The sequence below is a fragment of the Manis javanica genome, chromosome 17 (genome assembly GCF_040802235.1).
Source record: "Manis javanica isolate MJ-LG chromosome 17, MJ_LKY, whole genome shotgun sequence".
Classification (NCBI taxonomy): Eukaryota; Metazoa; Chordata; class Mammalia; order Pholidota; family Manidae; genus Manis; species Manis javanica.
In genome coordinates, this window is record NC_133172.1 from 44,868,267 (window position 1) to 44,893,549 (window position 25,283).

The 25,283-nt window shown below is 37.4% G+C and overlaps 1 long non-coding RNA gene across 2 annotated transcripts in view; it reads left to right on the plus strand.

Annotated features, from left to right (window-relative positions):
- Positions 1–4,739: 4,739 nt before the first annotated feature.
- Positions 4,740–25,283, plus strand: part of LOC140847233 (uncharacterized) — a 134,298-nt gene continuing 113,754 nt past the window's right edge. For both annotated transcript variants that reach the window (XR_012127028.1, XR_012127029.1), the window contains exons 1-2: positions 4,740–5,065; positions 14,117–14,287. This is a non-coding gene — a long non-coding RNA (uncharacterized lncRNA). The remainder of the gene's footprint in view (positions 5,066–14,116; positions 14,288–25,283) is intronic.

Below are 25,283 nucleotides of genomic sequence, written 5' to 3' on the forward strand. Positions count from 1 at the left end.
CCTGTTTAGATGTGGAGGATTTCCTCAGAGCATGGAGATGAAATTAGAATTAAGACTAAATCCAAAATATGCAAAGTCCTGACGAGCACCTAGTTCAGATGTTTTTATAGTCTAGTCTTTGGAGTCCTTAGTACTCTACAGGAAGCCCTAGAATTCACTTAGTAATTCCAAATTTCCAAAACATATTAACATTTACAATTTTTTCATGAGAAATCAGGATTCCCAGGAATTCTCAGGAATTTCTGAAATCATCAATTATTCTGTATTTTCTTAGCACTTTAAAAACGGCTTTAAAATAATAATGAATAGCTAAAAACTAAGCAGTGGATCTTTTTTATGATAGGATTATATTAAATATTTCACAGGGATTTTATAAAATATTGATATAAAATACATGAGTGGTTATTACCATAAACAAATGTTATGACAAGATTATATATTTAAATAGCATACAAAATAAACTTTGCCTGATGTTTGATAATAGAAACATTAAATAAGGGAACATTAACATTAATGAATGCCAATTAAAATAATTTAAAATTAAAATATAATAGCAGAACTATTCAATATTTAAGAGTTATAATCTTTAAAAATTAAAGTTTAAAACCCATAAAGCTTAATTATTCTATCGGTACTCTTAATCGCCACAACAATTTTTCTGGACGTACAGAAGTTCCTTAAATTTTGCATTAACGTTGGCTGCATTGTTATGAGTTCATTCAAATTCATCTGCAAGTTGGTTGTTATGAGACATAATTGCTTCATATATGCTAATTTCCTTTTTTAATAATAAAAATATTTTCTCTACTTGCCCTGATTTTTATTTTGCCATTGAAATCTGTATTTCTTTTTCTATTTCAGTTTAGATCAGCTTCCAATTTTGATTTTTCCACAGCAACATTCATATATTCTCTTTGCATGTCTTCTTCCAAAGATCCACAGTCACACAAGTGGATATACAAACACTGGAAAGCCCCAGAAAACATTCTTGGGCATTATTATGTAATGTAACATGTAGACCTGCTAACAAAAATAAGAGCACTTCACATAATTGTGTATTTTAATTGTCAACTTAAACAAACCTTCATTTGCCTCCAAAAGTTGTTGTCTCTTAGAATTGCTCAGAGGATTTGTTTTAAGTGTACCATATGTCTACATTTATTAATATTTAATATTTTTGCAAGAATGATTTAACTTTGGCAGCAGCAGACAAAACCATGAAAATTTACTTATAACACAGCAACAGTTATGAGTAAGATTAAATTTCAAATGTTTATTGCTTATTTTCTACATGCTTCTACTTTCCAAAATATCCACTTTATTTTTTAATTCCACATGTCAGTATTTCTTCTTTTGTTTTTACTTATGTTGTTTGATTCTTTCAAATCAATAGCATCCCCATGTTAATTATGAAGCTTTTATTTTCAAAATATAATCATATTTATTCGTTTTTCCTGAAATAAACAGCCCCTCTCAAACCAGTGGATTAATACCATACGATAAAATATTCATGTGATCAAAGTACCAGAAAATAAAGAAGAGTGTGATTGAAAAAAAGTTGAAAAGAATTGATTCAAGGAGCTCAGTGAAATTTAAATAGGGTGAGTCCCCAAAAAACTTACACTTTGAAACATGTTCAAACTGTTGAAAACTAAAGACAATGAAAAAATATTGAAAAGAGTCCTTTGCTAGTCAACTTGCTCCATAACAATCACTAAAAGAAATTCTCCCAGCAGGAAGAAATATTAGAAGGAAACATAAAATATTGGAATAAAGCAAAAGCAACTGAAATGGTTAATATCTTGGGTAAATATAATAGACTATTCCTCTCTAAAATCATTAAAATATTTGACAGTTGAAAGCAAACACTGATAATACTGTCTGATAGGATTTTCAATGCATGTAACTTTAACAGAAACTGTAACATAAAGCAAAGAAGGTAGAGATTGTATGGTGATAAGATTTCTATATCCTTTAAGTGACAAAATGTTGATACTGATTATACTGTAAAACCATTAAGAATATACATTGTGTTCTCTCGAGTAACCCACAAAAATTTCATTAAAAAGTCACAGTCAAGGTAAAATTAACTAGGGATACTAAAAATGTTAAAATAGGCTCAAAAATGATAGGCAAGTAAAACCAAAAACCAAGGGACAAACAGAAAACAAGTAATAAAATTGTAGACATAGTTCAAACATACCAAAAATTACATTAAATGTAAAGTATGTAAATGTACCAAAGACAGAGATTATGAGAATGCATTTAAAAAATATATGACCCAATCATATACTACCTACAAGAAATTTGCCTCAAATATAATGACATAAAGAGGATAAAAGTAGAAGCCTGGGAAGAAGATACAGCACATGAATGCCAATCAAAAGAAAGCTGGAGTGGCAACATTAGTGTCAGAAAAAGTAGATTTCCAGTCAAAGGAAATTACTAAAGACAGGCATTGCAAAATGATAAACAGGTCAACTCACTCAGAAAATTTAACAATCTTAAAGGTGTATATACCTTACTACTTTTAGAACACACACCGAAAAACTGACAGAAATAAAAGGAGAAATAGATGAATCCACAATAATTATTGGAAACTTCAACACTCTTGCTCAGTAAAAATCAGGATTAATATGAATTAATACTCACAAAATCAGCAATGATATTGAAAATCTGAACAACACCATCAATAGACTGGATCTGATTGACATTTACAGAGGACTCCACTGAGAAACAGCAGAATATGCACTCAAGTGTATATGGAACATATGCCAAGATACATCATATACCGGATCATAAAACAAACCCTGATGCATTTAAAATAATAGAAATCATATAAATTTTGTTTTCTGATCATAATAAAATTAAACTGGAAACTAGCAACAATCACTTACCTTGTTGGAGCCTCTGTATCATCTCTTGCTTTTAAAGCTCCATTCATGTATAGCAGATTTTTCATGTAATACATAAAAACTCAAAAACCCTCAACAGAATATTACCAAATAGTATCCAATATAATATATAAAGAGTAATAAACCACAATCATGTGTGGCTTGTCATAAGAACGCAAGGCTTGCTTAATATGTGAAAACAAACATATCCTACTATAGTCACAGTCTAAAGAAGAAAATCCACATGAGCATATCAATCCATGCTAAAAAAAAGCATTTGACAAACCTCAACATTCACTGATAGTAAAAATTCTTAGCAGAGTAGAAATACAACTTACTCAACTTGATAAAAAGCATCTACCAAAAAACAACGACGACAAACTACAGCTAACCTCACACTTACCGGTGAAAGACTAAATGCTTTTCCTTTGAGTTCAGAAACAAGGCAAAAGGTCAACTCACATCAATCCTATTAAACACACCATTCCTATTAAACAAGTAGCTCAAGACACTGCAAGATGACAAATACTAAAATAAAAATACGGACGTGAAATGAAGAAATAAAACTGCTCTTACCTGTAGATGACACGATCGTCTAAGGAAAGAATCCCAGAGTCTAAAAACAAAAGAATAAAACCTTCCAGAATGAATAAATGAATTCAGCAAGGTTGTAGGATACAAGGTCATCACATAAAAATATGCATTCCTATGTACTAGCAATGAAATACAAGATTTTAACTGAAATTCAAAAACATTATAAATATTTTAAATATTTTTAAAATAATACTTACAATAGCTCCAAAATGAAACATACTTAGGAACTGTATTCTGAAAACTGCAATACCCTGATTGTGTATTTGTGTATCTAAACAAAATGGAGATGCATACTGTGTTCATGGATAGGAAAACAACCTGGTAAAGATGCCATGTTTTCCAATTTTTTTTTTTAAAGAGCAGGTTTCATTTCATTCCAGCCAAAACAACGGCAGTATATTTTTGTAGATACAGAAAAACCCTTAAAATCTGGGAGTGGGTAGGAGTGACATCACAGAGATGGACACCACAGCCTCCATCCCTCCACAAAAAGTAATTAGACAGCTGTCCACAAATGAAATAGCTCTGGGCGAGCTCAGGAGTCCACCTCAGAAGCTTGAGCAACATGGAGCACAAAGCCTGAAAATCACTGCAGAAAAAGGGCAGGAAGAATTGTTCCAATTTGCCTGCATCATCCAATCCCTCGGACCGCTGTGCCGGGGCCCCAAGAGAAACGTCCCGGGAAGAAGAGACGTCCTTTCACTGGGCAAAGGGCGCCCACCTTCCCCAGGCTTTCGGGGAGGACCCCTTCCATTCCACCTCACCCAAGGGCTGGCGGAGCTTAAGTGTCTAGAGACGCTGGAAGTAGGGAAGAAAGCAGAGGCGGCCGGTATCGGCCATGCGTGGGGAGCTGCCACAGTCTCTGGGACCCGCTCCGCGAGGGCCTCCAGCAGCCCTTGCAGACGCTGCGGACACCTGCAGCCTTCATCCCTGAGGACATTGTGGGGCCCAGCGAACTGCTCTGCGGAGAGCACCGAGTTTTCACCCCTGAGGAAACCGACGGCCAGCACAGGCACCTCAGAGCCCTGCAGCTTGTGCCCAGTGGCTCCACAGGGTTTCGCGCTCGCAGATGCCAGCGGCTTGAGTCCGTGCCTGCCCTATTCTCCTCCTCCCCAGCCGCGGGGCCAGAGCCGCCCCAGCGCGGCGGCAGCCTGCCGCTTAGGCGCGCACAGCTGCTCAAGTACCCGGATGTCGCGGGCTGTGCCCTCGCCTCCGTGCCGCGCGCATGCCCAGAGCTCTGCCGGGCAAGTGTCCGCCAACAGCGAAGGCCTCCACAGAAGCTGGCAGTCCTGATCCGGCCCTGCCTCCTGTCCCCGGCAGGCGCTGTTGCTTGTGCCCACAGCTAGCTCCTGAAGCGCTGCATCTGCACCCAACAGGCCCAGACTCCCATCACTGTACTGTGCTGCTGAGCACACGCCCGGGACTATTCCTTGAGGCTCAGAAGTACGCACCGACTTCCAAGGCTGCAGCTTCTTAGGCGTCTGGGTCTAGCCTCCACTCCTTGTGGGTTCGCAAAGTGGGTCCTCTGTTCAAAGAGCACCGAGAGACCAAAGAAAGCAGCCGACTACTCCAGTTTGGTAAGTGGGGGCATCTAACAGGCAAGGGAACTTCCGCATAGGGGAGCTTGTCTCAAATAGCGGCAATGTAAATAGGTCTCCGCAGCCGCCTGAACTGGGTTCCTTCACATATTCAGTACGCATGGTCTCAGCAACACCTTATTCTCTCAAGGCTGTGTCCTTGAAAAGGCACCAGCTACGTGTAACAGTGAACATAACATGCATTCCAAGGACGGGAGGAACTGAGGAGCCTCCATATTTCCCAGGTGAAGCTCGTGGCTCCATAGATCATGATTTCTTAACCTCCTCCAACCCTTTATCCCTTGTGATTGGCACTTAGAGTATCATATGCCCCCCTCTTCTGCCATGTGCCCTTAAATGTCAGCAAGGGTTTTAATTAGCAAGGACGTGGCTCTTTTGGTTTCTATATATCTGGCTCTGCCATCCCAGGAAAACAGCCCATTGCAAATTCCAGTAGATAATGCCTTTCTCAGGCATATGGGCCCTGTTGATCTATGGTGAGAAGGCAACAGCTGTATTCCATGATTTCCATATCTTTATGGTGCTGGGTGGATCAGCAAGGGACCCCAGTCTGTAGATGAGTGGGGTGACAGACCCCACCGGTTGATTAGTTAAATGTATTGAAGCCTTGGACAGTACTTTAGTCTGCCTGGCCAAGATGATTAGATTAAGCATGAGAAAAGACTCAAATAAAATCATACATGAAAGAGGAAACATTAAACATTCTTAAGCTAAAAGCAGATCTTCTACCTGTTGTTTAAATACCTGTAAAAACAAAACAAGCAAGCAAAAAAATATTAATGTAAGGAAGCCTGAAGTATTGCCATATCTTTTTCAAAGATTTGCATGTTATCTGATCTAATTTCTCTATTTTATCTCTAGCGAAATCCAGATAGTCTTCTGAGTTAGTTTGCATGAACGTATTGTTTTGCTATATATGCCATGTTCACAACAAGGAGTTAGATACTGGAAATTAAAAAAAAAAATTACAGCAAATATGGTATCTGCCCTCAAGTGGCTCTCATTTCCATGAAATATACCAAGGGGCAAACCTATGACTATAGGTATACAGCAGTTTGGGTCATGACAAAATTGTCCACTAAATTCTTCAGAAACACAGAAAAGCGGCCTCAAATATAGCCTCAAAAGTTTCTGAGTCCTGGGAGATGAGTAGGAGTGAGCTAGCTAGTGTACCACAGGCAGATACTACATGAGAAACAGGAAAGAGACTAAGATTTTTGAAAGTGTGACACATTCAGGAAACTGCAAGTAATCTACTTGAATGTGGATACATAGAGAAGTGGTGAGAGGCATACCTGGCAAGATGTCTGCAGCCAGTTGATAACGGAGCATGTGTTTCATGTCAGGAAGGGTAAACTGATGCTTTGGTTCTGCCTTTGATTAGCTCTGAAACCACAGCAAAATTTTCTCTGGAAATTCAGTAGACAAAACCAGATTAAAATTACTTTTTCTAGTTGTTTCTGTGTGTTACTCCCTGAGGATCCTCTCTATCCAGAATTTGAAAACCACTGTAGTAATAATTGGTAACTAAGGGACTTCCAGAAGAGTCATGGTAAAATCACACTTAACAGTTGGAGAGAAAAATACACAGATCTCCAGTCAGTATTCACAGAAAGGGAATCACTGAAGAAGACTAAAATTACAAGCACCATTTTTGAGTGAAGTGACCACCAGTATATACCATTGTCATACATGGTGAGCATATGGCTATGACAAATGGAGACATCTTTCATTTTTAGGTCATGTATGGAATGCTTAAGGGAAATTTTCCCATGCTTTAGTATGCATGGCAGTACCAAGCATGGTAATGCAAAAGAAGACTGACCTAAAATCATTGTCAGGCATGTACTTTTTTAAAATTAAAGTATCATTGATATACAATCTTATGAATGTTTCACATGAACAACATTGCAGTTTCAACATTCACCCATATCAAGTCCTCACTCCCCCACCGCAGTCACTGTCTATCAGCATAGTAAGATGCTGTCGAGTCTTCTCCATGCTGTACTACCTTCCTCATGACCTGGCTATATTGTGAGTGCTATTTATAGTGCCCCTTAATCCCCTTCTCGCTCCCTCCCCAACCCACCATCCCCAACCCCTTCCCAAACAGCTAGTCCCTTCTTGGAGTCAGTGAGTCTGTTGCTGTTTTGTTTCCTCAGTTTTGTTTCATTGTTATACTCCACAAATGAGTGAAATCATTTGATACTTGTCTTTCTCCACCTGGCTCACTTCAAAGAGCATAATACCCTCTAGCTCCATCCATGTTGTTGCAAATGGTAGGATTTGTTTTCTTCTTATGGCTGAATAGTATTCCATTGTGTATATGTACCACATCTTCTTTATCCATTCATCTACTGATGGACACAAGTTGTTTCCATATCTGGGCTATTGTGAATAGTGCTGCTAACATAGGGGTGCATCTGTCTTTTTGAGTAAGGGATCTTGTTTTCTTTGGGTAAATTCCTGGGAGTGGAATTCCTGGGTCAAATAGTATTTGTTTTTAGTTTTTGAGGAACCTCCATATTGCTTTCCACAATGGTTGAGCTAATTTATACTCCCACCAGCAGTGTAGAAGGGTTCTCCATTCTCCACATCCCCACCAGAAATTGTTGTTGCTTGTCTTTTGGATGTTTGGCCCTCCTAACTGGTGTGAGGTGATATCTCATTGTGATTTTAATTAGCATTTCCCTGATTAGTGATGAGCATCATTTCCTGTGCCTGTTGGCCATCTGAATTTTTTCTCTGAAGAAATGTCTGTTCAGATCCTCTGCCCATTTTTTAATTGGGTTATTTATTTTCTGGATGTTGATGCATGTGAGCTCTTTATACATTTTGACTGTTAAGCCCTTATTGGATAAGTCATTTATGAATATATTCTCCCAAGCTGTATGTTGCCTTTTTGTTCTGCTGATGGTGTCCTTTGCTGTACAGAAGCTTTTTAGCTTGATGTAGTCCCATTTGTTTTTGTTTTGTTTTCTTTGCCTGAGGATGTTCAGGAAAAAGTTGCCCATGTTTATATTCAAGAGATTTTTGCATATGTTTCCTTCTATGAGTTTTATGGTTTCATGACGTACAGGCAGGTCTTTGATCCATTTTGAATTTGCTTTTGCATATGGAGTTAGACAATAATCCACTTTCATTCTCTTACTTGTAGCTCTGCAGTTTTGTTAGGCATGTACTTTGTCAGAACACATTGACTAAAACAAGTTGTTTAATGAGAAAAAACTTCAAATTTTTTCATCAGAAGGAGAAATCAACTCTTTCCAACATTCCTAGGCCAGAGGTTCTCTAACTATTCTGCATGAATATTCAAGTTTCACTAGTTCCCCACTAACATATGCACTTTAGAATTTGATGATATCTGAATCTAGACTGTCACCTAGGTGAGAGCTCAGCTTTGGTTTTATACCTTCATACACTGCATACTCTTCGTGTAGCACTGAATGGAAGAGGATATTTGGAGAATGCTTGAAGATTTAAATGTAGATAAGGGAAATGAGATGGAAAGAGCTTATAAGTCTTGTCTAAAATCACAGATAAATAAGAATTTATATTTCTTGTGTTCATTGGCCTCTTGAGAACCAAGCTAAACTTTACTTGATACAGTAAGAAAGGGATTTACTAATATTTTATTTAATCCTCACCCCTCACACAGCCCTTGCCTGGATTCCCAAGTGGACATTTCATATTTCTCATGGAAACTACTTATACCTCAAATGAAAGACCATGTTTAACAAGTAATGAATAGTGAATGCAGGTGTTTCAACTCAATGAAACTATTTCAGAAAAATATTCAGCAATAGTGAGGTGTGTAAGAGGAGATGTCAGAGTGACTAAAATCACTGATGCTCCCAAAGTACTGTTTTGCCAAATCTAGAGTTCTGTTCACATCTAACCTCTGATCAGGATAACTAAAGACCAGAATAATCATTTAAGTTTCATACTACCTTTTCCCTTCAGTCTCTTGAAGACATGCTAAAAATCTGAAAATTGGCAAAGCCAGAAGTCGAGAAAAAACAAGAAATAGAACAAAGGGGTAAATCCTAAGGGTTTGGAGCATCTAATCAAGAGATGACTCTTTTTTTTTTTTTAAGTGAGTTGACTTTTTTATGTGCAAATTTGGACCAGGACATTCTATTTATACTCTAATAAGATTGTGAGACTCTTTGGATCTCTCATCAGCCATTGGGCATTATGCCTCCTGTAACTGAGAGGAATGAACTCAGAGGATTTTTTTCTGATTCAAGTCAGACTGACTGAATGTCTCCAGAAAAAACCCTGACCTGCCCAGGGCTAAGTGATAAATAATTAAATCGTCAGGCAAGATATGGTAACTCACCTGGCTTGTTCCCTTCAGAAGCCAGTGGGCTTTCAGACTGTAAGGCTCTTAGAGAATGTTATTTTCTGAGTTAGACCTAGGAGAGAATCAGTAGGAAGTAAAGCAATTATACTCATTGTGTAACTTAATGACATAATGTAATGTGTCTGCTAAGTGGATGTGAATATATGTGGGTTATTAAAGCAAGGTTATGGATCTGAAAAAAGCAATAACCAAACTCTAAAACATTTATGACAATATTTAACAAGCTAATATTAAAGAGACTTTTAAGAAGTTTCAAGCAACTTCATGTAATAAATGGAATTAACCAAAGAGAAACAGCAGCTCCAGAGTATCAGTCCAATCAATCTTTTTCTCATTTTGTAATAATTTATTTGTATTACTCCCTGTGAACATATGTGTTTATTTCTGCTTTGATGTATTGAAACTCATTACCAAAGGGCTTTTTCTAAATATCCTCTGAAATATTTATATAAATTACAGACATAACAATATTGTTTATAAATTGGCTTTTATTTTATTCTTTTTTTTATTCTGCACCCAAGTTTTAGTAAGTTCTAATCTCAGCATCTAATTACCATGCTTCTGTTAGTGAGGACAGGGAGAAGACCTCAGACTTTACAACTTACCATCTGTGCTGGAATGTTGACATTTGTTGCTTAATATTGTTTTTGTCAAAAAACAAAAAAACTGCAGTGTTTATGTGTGGGATAATATGACCTTATATGTTGATAGCATTCAGTATTGCTGACTGAATTATGGAGTGTGAATACCATACACTCGCCCAATGCCTAAGTAAGATCTTTGCTTTTTAATTTAACTGATAAATAATGGTTATACTATACAGTTATGTTTTTTATTTGTGGAAAAATATACATAACACAAAACCTACTGTTTTAACCATGTTGAAATATACAGTTCAGTGGCTTTAAGTACATTCACATTGCTGTGCAGCCATTATCATCAACCATCTCCAGAACTTTTCTCATCTTGCAAAACTGAAACTCTATAACCGTGAAATAATAACTCCTCATTCCTCTCTCTCCCCTGCTGCTGACAACCACCATTGTACTTTCTCTCTGAATTTGACTACTCTAGATACCTTATCTATGGACTTATGCAGTATTTGTCCTTTTGTGACTGGTTTTATTTCAATTAACGCAATATCTTCAAAGTTCATCCGTATTGTAGCATGTATCAGTAGTTCAATCCTTTTTTAAGGCTGAATGATATTCCATTATTTGCATGTACTGCATTTGCTTATCCATTCATCCATTGATAGATACTTGGGTTTTTTACATCTTTTGACTAATATGAATAATTTTGCATGAAAATGGGTGTATAACTATCCTTTCAAGTCCATGCTTTTAATTATTTTGGGTATATACTCACAAATGGAACATATGGTAATTCTATGATTAATTTTTTTGAGGACCCACCATACCATTTTCTGCAGCTGCTGCTCCTCTTTACATTCCTACCAACAATGCACAAGGGTTCCAGTTTCTCCACATCCACATCCTCAATACTTGTTATATTGTTATGTTATCTTCATCAATATTTGTTTTTTTTCCGTGTGTGTGTCTGTGTGTTTGTGTGCGTATGTGTGTGTGTTCAGTAATAACCATCCTAATGGTGCAAAGTGTTCTCTCATTGTGGTTTTAATTTGCATTTTCCTAATGATTAGTGATGTTGAACAGGTTTTCATGTGTTTACTGGCCATTTGTCTATCTTCTTTAGAGAGATGTCCATTCAATAATTTGCCCATTTTTAATCCATTTTTTGTTGTTGTTAGTAAGTATGTTCTTAAATGAATTTTCCCCCATTTCTCTTGTTCTTAAGTTCATATATTTGGACTCTATTCAAGTATCTTAACAACAATTGACATTTCCCTACATAAATTTTCATAAATTGTTTTTACGTCTTATAGAAATAGACAGTTTACTGAATACACTTGACCATGCCATATTTAAAACTGAACTGAACTGTTATCTTCAGACTAATAAAACAATGAAATAAGTGTCAACAAGGCCAAGCAAGTTACCTTTTATAGTCAGTAATTTCTCTAATGGAGGTAAAAGAACATTAGTAGTTATTCATTGTGTCTCATAAAAATAAATAAAAAAGTTAACATAAATGGATTTTACTTTAGAATTAATGGAGCTGAATTTGGTTGAAGATGGTCTAGTAAGATGCAAGTAGCAGCCACCAGGTCCACAGAACCCAGTGTGTCTTTGGTGTCTCCAATTACCTTTCCATTTGAAAAGCAAATCTAATATTTGTATATCTAAAACAGATACTTTTGTAAAAGAGTATCTAAAACAGAATTCATCCTTTCCTCCTAAACCCTGATGATTATTTTAGTTCTCCTTTCCAGACAATATCACTCAACCCGTTCACATACTGAACTCAAAAGCTTGGCAGACATCTTAGATTCTTCTGCACTCTCCTTCATCTCTCCCCACCCAACCCAATTTTTCTACTTTCCCTGTAAGTAGTTCACAAATTTATCAACTTTTCCCAAGCAGTTTGATATTTCCATGTCTTAGCCATTATGACTGGCATATTGGAACAATTTCATAACTGGACTCTGTGATTTTATTTTTGTCTCTCACTGGCCCATTTTCTACATGACAAATCTTTCTAAAATACAAACCTGCTAACATGTCCCTATTATTTAATATATTTTTATAGGGTTCTCAGTGTCCTTAGAATAAAAATCAAAAACCCAGATTTAGCTTAAAAGGACCATTATGACTGTGCCATGCTTTTTTACATCTCTGCACATTCTTCTGTTCTCTCCCCCAACCTTTCAGCCTCTCTTCAGTTCCACAAATACATATTCTCAATTCTGTGGCTTTGCATTCATTACCATCTGTGTCTGGAATACACTGTACCTCTTCTCAGCTTTGCAAACCTGACTTCCACTTCTTTATCAGTTGTCAATTCAGAAGAAATTTCATGGTTATCTTTTCTTGACCCCCCCAATTTGAGCAGAATAGTCCAAATCATTGCTTTTACTCACCCTGTGATTCTCCTACTGAAATGGATCACATTGTATCATAATGGCCTTTTCATTCATCTGTACTCCACCAGACTAAAATTCCATGAGGGAAAGTAACACATCTGTTTTTTTCCATAGTTTTAATCAATCTTCTACTCTAATGCTTGATGCTATGGATGGCATAATGTCCCTGAAAAATTCATATGTAAAAGTCCTAATCTTCGATATCTCAGAATATGACTGTTTGGAGATAGGGACTTTATGGTGGTAATGAAGGTTAAATGAGGTCTTGCAGGTACAGCTTAATCCAATCTGACTGGTGTCCTTATGTGAAGAGGAAGAGACACCAGAGATATGTGTGCAGAGGGAAAAGGCCATATGAGGACACGGAAGGGGGCCATTTGCACAGGCAAGGAAAAAGGCCTCAAGATAAACCAACCCAGACAAAATTTTAGTCTTGGGCTTTCAGCCTCCAGAACTGCAAGAAGAAATCTTTTAGTTGTTTAAGCTACCCAGTCTGTGGTATAGTGTTATGGCAGCTCTGGTGAATAATATACTTGGTAAGTGTAGACCGTCAGATATACAAATAATGTGTTGAATGAGTGAAATTCAGAAAGGCATAGTCAAGGAAGATTTTCATGGATTTCAAAAGTTGAATTTTGCCCTGATTATATGACTAACAAAACTTCTGCACCTACTGTGAATCAATTATTTTGCTATATATTTTTTCATCTGTAACAGTCTTGTGAGTTGGCCATGTTATGTCTAATTTTCAGGTAAGCAAACTGAAGCTCAAAAAGTATAACTGATTTTTTCAGCCTATCCAATTAGAGCTAAAGCTAAATTTCAAACCTGAATAATTGATTCTAAGTTCAGAACATTACTGTTAGAACCCAGTACCTCCTAAATTGTGTCTTCTATTCAGACTTAGATTATTTTGGTTATCCTACAACTTAAGCAATAGGATTCTTATCTATACCCATTTCTATAATGAGGGAGAACCTGAATATTTAAATATGATTTTGTGGTATATGATACTTTAGATAAACCAATTATCCTTGTGAGATAAGACATGCTCAATGTTTGGTGTACAGTTGGTTTGAGTCTGTAAGGCACTAATTATTTAGTGAATTTAGAGTGTTCACATTTCACGTGCCAGTTTAAAAAGTATGTTTTGACTGTGAAAAGTCATGTAATTAATACATGAGAATTTATTTTAAACTAAATTAACTGTTCTTGCAGCACACACTTAAATCTGTCTCTGGCAATGTGATATGGTTGAAAACCTATTCAACTTAGAGTCAGAGGCAACTGGTTTGCCCATAAGACCTACAAGTGACATGTTTCTGGTACTCAGATCATCACCCTGGATACCATTTGTCTTTAAAATATGTTCACCTAAAAGAATGACTGTGATGATGGAAAGAATTAACTAAAAAATTCTGATACATACTAGGTTTTTGGTCAACATCATTAATGTCACCTTTGACATAAGGTCAAAAGATTTACTTAAAGATGTTATAAATGAGCATCTTTTCAAATCTAGAGTAATTAACCCACTAAAATTATTAGGAAAGAAGAATTGGAAGTAATATGTTTGCATCCTTTATCTAGAGCTTGTCTTATAAAATTCTGAAGACATTTAAAATACTTTGTCAATAACATTCATTGGTTTTCCTTGCAGCACTTCCAGATGGCTACCCTCTGTGATCCACTGGACTATTGCCTTTTCCATCACTAATTTATAAAGTGAGAACAGAGGTTGAGGAGGTAAAAGGTTACTGGTGCTTTGGTCAAGTCTCAGGAACTTGGTCTCCAAATTGCAAGGGAGAGGACCTCCACCTTTGCCAGGCCTGTAAGTTGCCTTTAAGCTTACTATGGCATATTCTCTTACTTGGTCCATAATAATTTCCTTTATTACTCAACAGAAGAGCAGTTCTTTCTCCATCTTAAAGGAATCTTTAAAAGCATGGCAATTCACTGTTAAACTATTAGGGCCGACAGAGGAATGGAATGGCCTACCGCTCCCAATAACTTACTCTTAGTAACTGCAGTGGAACAGTGCATGAACAGTGGCATTCTGCAAATTTGGGATGCTCTGGTTGCATTTAGTTTGTTGTCAACTATTCCCTGAGTTGATGAGCTCTGCCAAGCTGACAGGGGAAGGAAGTGTATTTCTCCATCTTTCTTAACAGGTTGATGAGCTTCCTTCATTTCTTCACTGTTTCTATCATGTTTTTAAAGAACTGGCCTAAATGTTGTGTGCCTCTTATTCGATAGGTACTTAGTTGCTTAAAAATAATGAATTTTGCACATTTCTAAAAGAAGATACTTACCTATGATGTTTCTACTAATTCTGTATTTTCTGTGCTTTGACGACAAATACTTTTCTGTATTTCCATCATAATGATAATGTCTGCCTGGCTGATGTCCAACTACAATATACTCATTGATTGGGATGTTAACAAGATGGCAGAATAGGAGGTCCCTGGTTATAGGTCCCCTCACAGAAAGAGCAACTAGCAATTATCTACAGACACAAATGCCTTTGTGAAAATTCCAGACCCAGGGGTGAGGGTAAAAGACCCTTTTGGGCCAGAAAGAAAGAAAGAGAGAGAGAGAGAGAGAAAGAGAGAGAGAGAGAGAAGGAAGGAAGCAAAGACAGGTTAGAAGAGTGAGAGAACAGCTTCACCTTGACTGCATGAGCGCTTCCCCCATCCCAGACAGCACAACGCTGGAAGGGACTGTCCCTGGGCCTACAGATTCTCCATTGAGAAGAGAGCCCCAGGTGAATATCCAGCTTCCACAACATTCTGGAACACTTCCTAGGTGGCCCAATTCTGTCTCATGGGGAACATGGAAGAAATGAAAAGGCTAGGAACAAAGAAGGGGGCAGGTCTCACAGTGACCAGCACATGCATCTTAGTGGTGGCACTGCATCCCAGGTGGTAACATCACCTGACCTGAGAGCCCAGCCATGGAGCTGAGCTGCTGGCCTCATTTTGCTAGGGAGCACAGTTGGAAGTTCTGCCCAGCTTGGGTTCCCATCCATCAGCTCAGCCCAGCCACAGAGCATATTCATTGGCCTCACCCAAGCAGGGAGCCAAGCCAATGATCCCAAACAAACTTAGGGACACAGCTTACAGCCTTGAAGGACCAGTGAGCCTGGCCAGTGATCCCACTCAATTGTGGAATCCAGCCTTCATCCCCACCCAGCTACAGGGTACACCTGACCACCTCATTGGACCAGAAAGTCTAGTCAACAATCCTTCGCAGCTGACAGGCATAGATACCTGCAGCCTGCCTGCATTGATAGTTGTGTAGCAACTTGAAAATAATTAATTTTGCACATTTACCAGCTGGCAGCACTGCCTAGGCAGGGTCACTATTCAGTCCATGACACCAAACATTCAGGTTGGGGATCGAGTACAACTATGTATGTAACAGATGTGTTACTTGTCCTCATGGAATTTAGTCTGGCAGATTTGTAGATGAATTAAAAGGCTATTAGAACACAATGTGATCCATTTCTGTAGGAAAATCACAGGGTGAGTTAAAGCAATGTGTCAGACCATTCTACTCAGATTTGGGGGGTCAGGAAAAGATAACCATGGAATAGCTTTTAAATTGACAACTGATATAGAAGTCAGGTTTGCAAAGGTGAGAAGAGGTAGAAGGTATTCCAAACACAGATGGCAATGAATGCATAGAATTGAGAATATGTACTTGTGGAACTTAAGTGAGGCTGAAAGGTTGGGGGAGAGAACAAACGAATATGCAGAGATTCAAAAGTGTGGCACAGTCATAATGTGACTGGATGAAAAACCCAGCCACTGATCCTGCTCAACTATGGGGCATAACCGTGACACTGATCAATTTCAGAGAGCAGCCTGCAGCCCCGACTGAATGCAACATCCGTCTAGTCCTCCAGGAAGCACACCCTGGAGGTGTACTTGACTGAGGGTGAGTGTGGAGCCCAACCTGTGGACCCATTAAATTGCAGAGTCCAAACAGTGGCACCACTTAGCCAGGGAACGCTAATAAATGGATGCAGTAAAGTTGCAGAATAGAAAATCACCATGTAGAAATTAGTTGTATTTCTATATACTGATCATGAACAATCCTCAAAAGAAATTAGGAAAATAATTCCACTTTCAGTAGCCTCCAAAACAATAAAATACTTAGGAATACATGTAACCAAGGAAGTGAAAGATTATTATATATATGCAGAAAGTATAAAGCATAAACAAAAGAAATTGAAGAAGACATACATAAATGGAAAGATACCCCATGTTCATGGACTAGAGTAATTAATATTCTGAAAATGTCCATACTACCCAAAGTGATCTACAGATTGTTATCCCCATCAAAATCTCAATGGCAATTTTCACAAAACTAAAAAAAGCCACTGAAGTTCATATGGAACACAAAAGACCCAAAATAACCAAAGTAATCTTAAGAAAGAAGACCAAACCTAGAAGCATCACACTTCTTTATTTCAAACTGTACTAAACACTGTAGTAATTAAAGCGGCTTGGTACCACCATCAAGTAGACTCATAGACCATTGAAACAGAATAGAAAGCCCAGAAATGAACTCACTCATATGTGGTCAGCCGATTTTCAACATGACTCCAAGAATACACAAACGGGAAAGAATAATCTCTTCAAAAGTGTTGGGAAAACTATATATGCACGTGCAAAAGAATGAAGTTAGTCTCTACATGACTCACAAAAATTATCTCAAAATGTATTAAAGACTGTAAGACCTGAAACCATACAACTCCTAGAAGAAACAAGAAGACATCGTGACATTGTCCTGGTAATGTTTTTTTTGGAATATGACACCAAAAGTATAGACAGAAAAAGCAGAGATAAACAAGTGGGACTACATCAAAGTAAAAAAGCTCCCATTTAACAAAGGAAACCATTAACAAAAGGCAACATATAGAATGGGAAAAAATTTTTGCAAACCATATTATCTGGTAAGGGGTTAATATAAAAATATATAAAGAACTACTACAGTTCAATAGCAAAAACCCAAATAAATTTACTAAAAAATGGGTTTAGTACCTGAATAAACTTTTTCATAAACACACACACACACACACACACACACACACACACACACACACAAAATATACCGATCTACCAATGGATGACAGGTACGTAAAAGGTGTTGAACACCACTAATTACCCTAAAATGCAAGTCAGAACTACAATGGGATATCACCTTACACCAGTTAGAATAGCTATTGTCGCAAAAGATAAGAGGTAACAAATTTTGGAAAGGACGTGGGGAAAGAGAACCCTTGAGCACTTTTGGTGGTAATGTAAATTGTACAACCATATGGAAAAAGGCATGGAGGTTCCTCAAGAAATTAAAAGTGGAACTTGTATATAATCCAGGAATCCCACATCTTGGTATACATTCAAAGGAAATGAAAACAGGATCTCAAGGAGTGAGCTGTACTCCCATGCTTATTGCAACGTTATTCACAATAGCCAAGACATGGAAACAGCATCAGTGCCCTTTGATGGATGAATGGAAAATGAATATGGGGTATATATAAACAATGGAATATTATTCAACATAAGAATGAAGGAAATCCTGTTATTTGCCATAACGTGAATAGATCTTGAGGGCATTATGCTAAGTGTAGTAAGTCAGGCAGAAAAAGACAAATACTGTAAGATATCATTTATATTTGGGATCTAAATAAGTTGAATTCATAGGAACAGAGTAGAATGGTCATTTCCAGTGGCTGGAAAGTGGGAGAAATGGGAGATGTTTGTCAAAGGATACAAATTTTCACTTACAAGATGAGTAAGTTCTAGAGATCTGATATACAGTTTTGTGAGTTTTAAAATTAACCTAATTTTACCAAATTGTATACTTGGAATCTGCTAAGAAAGAAGATTTTAAATGTTCTCAAAACACACACAGTATTACCTATGTGAGGTAATAGATGTGTTAATTAGCTACCCTGTCATTTTACAATATATATGTATATCAAATTATCATGCATACCTTAAATATATAATGCTATATTTGTTAAGAGTACCTCAAAACTGGACAAAAATATACATAGTGATGTGGACGGGTCTTGTTAAGATTAGTGAGAGGTGTTATATACAAGAAAACAGAATACAGTTTATCTTTATAATTGACATTTGTTTTACCACAAAGTAAATATATGTATTTTTTAGATTTGAAAAACTCATACAAATATAACCACGGTAATTAATTCACAATCCATCACAAGAAAACCACTGTTAATAATTTAATATAACTTTTCCTATACTAAATTCCTTTTACACATATGTTCGTATATGATAATACAAAATGTATCTGTATGTAAGTCTATATTCTTATAACTTAATGTATAAAAAATCTCCAAATTATGAAAATTTATGAGCATTACTCATGATCAGATTATTTCCCATATAGATGTGGCTGCATTTACCTTTCCTCCATTTATGTATATTTAAGTTGTTTAATGTTTATAAATGAAAAAGCAGTGGATAAATGTTGGTGTTTTGTTGAATCCTAATACTCTAAAGAGAATAGCTTCAAAATCAATGATCTCAATTATAGTGATGGAATATTTAGGTTCAGGGAGTGTGTCTCAACTTCATAGCCCCAAGCTCTTGAAAAATTCCTGCCAAGTGATTTCAACTCAAATATTTGTGAGAGAATGAAATAATGAATGAATTATATCTATATGTATATATAGATATGTACTGTAAAGTTGCTTTCTTTCTCATTGCCATGCTGAGACAAAGATCTGGGTAGACATAATAAGGTATAAAAAGTCAGCAGGTAAAAAAAAGATGGTGGCATGAAGACTAAGGCATAAATTTCCTCTGAAAACCACATGTAATATAAAAATCAGCAAATACAACTAATCCTAAAAAAGTGAGCAGAAATAAGATTGAGCAAGCCAGTCTACATCTGGGAAAAGAGAACATCTCCTGGAAAAGGGTAAGTAACAAAGCCACGACCCAGCAGGACCTGAGCCCTCCCCCATGCCAGCTCACTGGCAGCAGGAGGAGAAATAGAGCGAGGAGGGAGTAGAAGCCCAGGACTGCTAAACACCCAGCCCTGGAGATCTGCTCAGGGAGCACAAACCCACATTGCATGGTGCTCTGGCGATTACAGAGGTTGAAAAGCAAAGTCAGAGACTGAAATTCCAGCCACTTATGGAGAACAGGTTTACACAACTGGCTGCTCTGGGACAAAAGAAAGGCAGGTGCTTTGAAAGACTTCCCAACAGTGAGAAGGCTGCTAAAGGGGCAAGGATTACACAGAGCTTGGTGCCCAGGAAAGGAACAGGTGGACAAAATCATCCTGGCACACTTTGCCCAGCAGGTTGGGAATTTTCAAGAGCTTCAGGTACTCCATCCCCTTGGCTGGCAAAGCAGCCCTGAAGCTCACCACCGTCATTAGCAGCCTGCTGTGCCTTCCTCCTGGCCAGCATCTATGAGCAAACCTGCTGCCCCCACCATTGCTCCAGGCCACCCAGAGGGCAGCCCCACCTAAAGCAACTACAGGGGCTTAATGCACAGGTTGTTCCCTGTGTACACAGCTAACTAGTCATGACAGTGGAGGCAGGCACAGCGACCGGGAAGCAGAAAAGCATTCTGTCCTTCTGTCAGGAACTGGTGCTGCTCCCCTGTAATCACATACTAGGCCACAAAAAGAGCCTCAGTGAATTAAAAAAATATTGAAATTGTAACAACCAACTTCTCAGATCACAAAGACATGAAACTAGAAATTAATTGTACAAAGAAAACAAAAAGGCCTACAAACACATGGAGGCTTTACAACATGCACCTAAATAATCAATGGATCGGATAACCTAGAAGTAAAGGACAACGTCCTACAAAAATACAACCTTCCAAGACTAACCCAAGAAGAAACAGAAAATCTGAACAGACCAATTACCAGCAATGAAATTGAATCTGTAATAAAAAAACTATGCAAGAACAAAACTCCTGGACCAAGTGGCTTCACTGCTGAACTTTATCAAACATTTAGAGAAGACCTAATAACCATCCTACTTAAGGTTTTCCAAAAAGTTAAAGAGAAGGAAATACTTCCAAACTCATTCTTTGAGGCACACATCACTCTAACACAAAAACCAGTGAAAGACAGTACAAAAAAAGAAAATTACATACCAATATCCCTGATGAACAAATATGCAAAATTATGCAACAAAATATTAGCAAACGATTTCAAAAATACATCAAGAGGTTCATACACCATGATCAAGGGGAATTCATCCAGGGATGCAAGGATGGTACAACATTTGAAAGTCCATCAACATCATCCACCACATCAACAAAAAGGACAAAAAACACATGATCATCTCCATAGATGCTGAAAAAGCATTCAACAAAATTCAACATCCATTCATGATAAAAACTCTCAACAAAATGGCTATAGAGGGAAAATACCTCAACAAAATAAAGGCCATATATGACAAACCCACACCGAACATCATACTTAACAGGGAAAAGCTGAAAGATTCTCCTCTAAGATCAGGAACAGGACAAAAATGCCCACTCTCACCACTTTTATTCATCATAGTTCTGGAGGTCCTAGGCATGGCAGTCAGGCAACACAAAGAAATAAAAGGCATCCAGATTGGTAAGGAGGAACATAAACTGTCACTGTTTGCAGATGGCATGATATTGTACATAAAAAACCCTAAAGAATCCACCCCAAAACTAATAGCACTAATAACTGAATTCAGTAAAGTTGCAGGATACAAAATTAATACACAGAAATCTGTTGCATTCCTGTATACTAACAATGAACTAGCAGAAAGAGAAATCAGAAAGCAATTCCATTCACAATGGCGTCAAAAAGAATAAAATAAAATACCTAGGAATTAAACCTAACCAAGGAAGTGAAAGACCTATACCCTGAAAACTACAAGACACTCATGAGACAAATTAAAGAATACACTAATAAATGGAAATACATCCCATGCTCATGGGTAGGAAGAATTAAAATGGTCAAAATGGCCATCCCGCCTAAAGCAATCTACAGATTCAATGCAATCCCTATCAAAATACTAAAGGCATTCTTCAATGAACTAGAACAGATAGTTCTAAAATTCATATGGAACCACAAAAGACCCCAAATAGCCAAAGCAATCCTGAGAAGGAAGAATAAAGCTGTGGGATTATGCTCCCCAACTTTATGCTATCCTACTAAGCCATGGTAATCAAGACAATTTGATACTGACAAAAGAACAGACCCATAGACCAATGGAACTAGAGAGTCCAGATATAAACCCAAGCATATATGGTCAATTAATATATGATAAAGGAGCCATGGACATACAATGGGGAAATGACCACCTCTTCAACGGTGCTAGCAAAACTGGACAGCTATATATAAGTGAATGAAACTGGATTACTGTATAACTCCATACACAAAAGTAAACTCAAAATGGATCAAAGACCTGAATATAAGTCATGAAACCATAAAACTCTTAGAAAAAAAACATAGGAAAAAATCTCTTGAATATAAACATGAGCAACTTCTTCATGATCATATCTCAGAAAAAATGAACAAGTGGGACTACATCCGACTAAAAAGCTTCTGTACAGCAAAGGACACCATCAGTAAAACAAAAATGCTTCCTACAATATGGGAGAATATATTCAGATATGACATATACAATAAGGGGTTGACATCCAAAATATATAAAGAGCTCACAGACCTCAACAACTGAAAAGCAAATAACCTGATTAAAAAATGGGCAGAGGATCTGAACAGACATTTCTTCAAAGAAGAAATTCAGATGGCCAACAGGCACATCAAAAGATGTGCCATTTCACTAATCATTCAGGAACTGTAAATTAAAACCACAAGGAGATATCACCTCACACCAGTTAGGATGGCCAACATCCAAAAGACAAACAACAACAAATGCTGGCAAGCATGTGGAGAAAGGGGAACCCTCCTACACTGCTGGTGGGAATGTAAATTAGTTCAACCATTGTGAAAAGCAGTATGGAGGTTCCTCAAAAAAATTTAAATAGAAATACCATTTGACCCAGCAATTCCACTCCTAGGAATTTACCCAAATAAAACAAGTTCTCAGATTCAGAAAGACATATTCACCCCTATGTTTATTGTAGCACTATTTACAATAGCCAAGACATGGAAGCAACCTAAGTGTCTATCAGTAGATGAATGGATAAAGAAAAGGTGGTACATATACACAATGCAATATTATTCAGCCATAAAAAGAACACAAATTCTACCTTTTGCAACAACATGGATGGAGCTAGATAGTATTATCTTCAGTTAAATAAGCCAGGTGGAGAAAGACAAGTACCAAATAATTTCACTCGTCTGTGGCATCTAACAACAAAGCAAAACTGAAGGAACAAAACAGCAGCAGACTCACAGAACCCAAGAATGGACTAGCGGTTACCACAGGGAAAGTGGTTGGGGAGGGTAGGCGGGAAGGGAGGGGGAAGGGGCATAAGGAGTATTATGATTAGCACACATATATACCGGGGTACCCAGAAGGCAGTAGAGCACAGAGAAGACAATTAGTGACTTTATAGCATCTTACTATGCTAATGGACAGTGACTATAATGGTGTATGTGGTGGGGACTTGATAATGGGGGGAATGTAGTAACAACAATGTTGCTCATATGAAACCTTCATAAGATTGTATATCAATGATACCTTAACAAAAAAAGTCAGCAGATAGGTATCTGTCTAGTATACCAAAATGCAGTGACCTCTGATGCAATATTGGTTGCTCTCTACAGCAGAGCAGAGCTTTTAATATTTGCAACCAAGAGTTAGCCAGCAGTCTGGGGCCTATGTTGAAAGAGATATGATAGAACTGGGCTTGATTTAGCCTGAATATGATATTCAAGTCATGTTTATTTGTAGGCATTGCCTTGCAGCAATTGTCTTCCAACAGTAACCATCCAGAAGGCCTTCCTTGTACAGAAGGGGAGAATAAAGCATCTAGGCCTTATATTCTCAGTAACCACTCACCTCATTCCTGAATCTCCATACCATTGTTTTTCTTTGCTCCCTCACTCTCTCGACTCTTTTACACCCTCCCACCCCACCCCCACACACCATTTTTGAGTCTAAGGGACTAATTCACACCTTGGCACTTACAGGGAAGGTGGCTATATCTGTTCCCCCTCCACATCTCAGGGTTAATGGAAAGATTATGTGAGGTGGTATCTGTGCTGTATCTGGCACAGTTCCAGGGAGTGAGAAGGTACATAATAAATTATAGTTTCCAACCCTCCCTTCATTTTAGAATTGATGATATTTGAGCTTAAATAATTTATAAAGATTGATTTTTATTTAGAACAAGGCAAATAACAAACTGAATCCCTGAGAATTAATATTACAGAGCTGTTAAAATTTGTGAGCTGGGAAATTCCATGATAAAAACTGATACTCTAGCAGATGTATTTTGTCAGCATTATAAAAAGTAGACTGGAAGTGGACATAGCAGTCCACTGGAAGGATATAGCAGTTATAGAAATATTTGTAATGATACTTTGTCAAAAATAATACAAGAGCATGAAGAAATGAATTTCAGCATCAGGGTAGCTTTGGAATTTCTTACCTTCCAGGATAAGAAGAAATATACCACAAAGTTGTATAGGTTTGCCACTAAGAATAAGTGTTTTCATTAGTATTTATTCTAAGAAAAAAGTGCTTTGTCCTTAGACCAAATAAAGAAAAGGACATGAAATTAATTTTTCCTGGGTAAAACAATTAAGAACAGCATTTCCTGCATTCAGAATAAGGTGGAAGGTAGGTGAAACCCAAGTGAATAAGATTAGTCACTTCTTACATTTGAAGTCTTATTATTTAAAAGGTAGTCAGAAAACACAAAGGAGTTAACATATTGTACCTCCTGTAAGAATCTAGCTTAATCTCCTCCTTCTTTGACCAGCCATAAAATAGTCAGATCCACAAGTCATCCCCAAAGAAAATGTCATAGGAAACTAAATAATTATACCTTCTTTTAGCATTATTATAACTTCACCATTTTTGAGAAATGTGTGCCATTACCTTCAGGAATAACCGATTTGTAATACCACAGTGGCTTATAACCCCTCTTGTAGTGTTGATGGTGAATGGGATGGGGGAAGGGGAAATGCTGCTGTTTCTGGTTACAGTACCATTACTTATGAAGATGTCTTTACATTCTCCTGACTTTTCTCACTGACATTAACAGTTGGCACTGATTTTGTACAAAGAAACTCAATTTCCATAACTTCCCAAAGGTTATTACATGCACAATGAATAGTAAAGTATTATATAGCTGAATTGGGATACATATGCTATCCATATTTGTACTAAGGGGCTAACTCCAAATACCAGCCTGCTTGTCTAAGACTCAAATTCTTGTAAAATTATAAATCAATTTAGTTTATGGAGTTCTTGATCACTCACAAAAAGAGATGTTCAATCCACAATCCCCAAGGGTTTGCAAGTGCCCTTAATTGAAATGCTTTGAACTGTACGTAGAACAGGAAAGGAGAATTCAGATGCAGCTGGAATGCTTTTGTATACTTTCATTTGAAATGGGCACAGATAGCATAATTGCATTATGGCAGCAAAACATTATTCGTATCACTAGTACTAACTGGATTTTGTTTGGGGAATAAAATTAATTGCCCTGCACTTCATTTGGTCCAAAGACATGAGCTATGTAACTTTGTTTCGATTGCTTCTTGGAAGGTGATTAAAGTATATAATCATTTTGTCACAAAGGCCAGTACACAAGCACAGCTAAATAAGCCATGAGGATGAATGTGAACTCCATTCTGATTGGGGG